This window comes from Protobothrops mucrosquamatus, unplaced genomic scaffold, assembly GCF_001527695.2.
Source record: "Protobothrops mucrosquamatus isolate PMUCROS unplaced genomic scaffold, P.Mucros_1.0 scaffold_280, whole genome shotgun sequence".
Taxonomy (NCBI): domain Eukaryota; kingdom Metazoa; phylum Chordata; class Lepidosauria; order Squamata; family Viperidae; genus Protobothrops; species Protobothrops mucrosquamatus.
In genome coordinates this window covers 2,422,875-2,424,546 of record NW_015386356.1, presented here as the reverse complement: position 1 = coordinate 2,424,546, position 1,672 = coordinate 2,422,875, and positions in this window count along the sequence as shown.

Here is a 1,672-nt window from a genome sequence, read left to right as displayed (position 1 = left end):
GACTCCCCCTTCCATGCCCAACCAGGTCTCGGTGATACCTGCCAGGTCCGCTCCCCCCTCTTGAATAAGCTCTTGAATGAGGGGGGCCTTATTTACTACGGACCTGGCGTTGCACAACATCAGCCGATGGTCCCGGGCCCAAGGATCTGAGGTCCCTGGAAGTCGAGTAGAGCCCTGAGGATCGGAGCATCCACAAGCTAGTAAGCAGCGTGTGCGTGCTCCCAAAACCCGATATGACCTTCCAGAAAGGCCTCTGATGGTGAAATGCAGACTCAAGCTCCATTCTCAGCTGCAGAATGAAGATGCTCCTTCAGCTGCAAAAGAAATGGGCCGGTGAGGCAAGTGTCGATTCATAGGAGGCCTGGCTGCAATGGTAAGCTCTACCCCCCACCCTAGCTTGATTTTTAGGGGTATGCCTCACCCCAAAACTAGGGCTTATTTTGGGGGTAAGTCTTATATTAGCCCCCCCAAATCAAACTAGGGCTTAATTTTGGGGTAGGTCTTACTTTTGGGCAAATACGGTAGGAGTATAAAGAATGAGCTATGCAAATTAGGGCATGCATGTACAGCTGATTTTCTTATTTTAGTAATGTGTTTATACTTGCTGCTAACACATGAGAAAAACAGCCTCTTCACCATCAAAAATGTTATCCCAATACAGAAAATGTACTTTAGATTAACCTTTATGTCATTGCTTTATTTGGTTTTGCAACGGCAGCTAACAAAAGTGGTTTAAATGGCTTTAAATTTTTCATTTAAAAAAAAACACCCTTTAAGGTAAGAGAGGAAGAATTTCACAATTTCCATTTCTTCTTCATAATACTGGCAGTGATAGCAAATTTTGTTCTGTTTTGTGCCCAGTCTCTCTTGCAGGGTTGTGGTAGATCTCATTAAAATAATACTGGTTTTTTTGTAGAGTTCATGATATGCCCTGCTACTGAGCATAGGATTACAACTACGTTACAGTATAAATGTTTGCTTAGTGAATTTTTGGAATTGCCTTGCCTTTAAGGAAATTGAACCTTTGCAAGATAGATCAAAGTCAAACACATTCTCATTACTTCCAGGATAGATTACTGTAATCCACTTTATCTGGTGCTGCCTTGAAGACTATTTGGAAACCACAATTGGAGCAAAATATTGTGGCCTGTGTTTTAGTGAGTAAGAGCTAGAGCTACAACATCATTAAAACACTAATAGGTTCTGGAGTACAACTCATAATGCTGGCTATAGCTATAAGGCCTTCACAGCTTGGCTACCAGTTTGTCTCCTGCAAATAGAAACGTTCCATCTCATGCTCTCATCTTGTAGAGGAACGTTAGACTCAGTGCTTCTCCACTGCAGTGCTGGAAGTGCCTCTTTTCTGGGATTTGGTTAGTGCCCATGCTGATGTCCTTTGGAAAGGTTGTAAAGACAATGTAATTCAAAAATTATTTGTTATGATCACCGATCAGCCCCTGCAGAGATATAGATTATTCTTAGCTGATGCAGTTGTTTTAACAGTCTTATTTTGTTCTTGTTTTTTTATAACTTTATATGTGAACCACTGTGAGCCAGACAGAACTATAGAAATATTGTAAGTAGATAAATAAATCTAACAGGAGGCAAATGCAAACAAAAAAACCCCTCCCCAGTGATGCTGTATGCTGCGTTGTGAACTTCTGAAATTCTG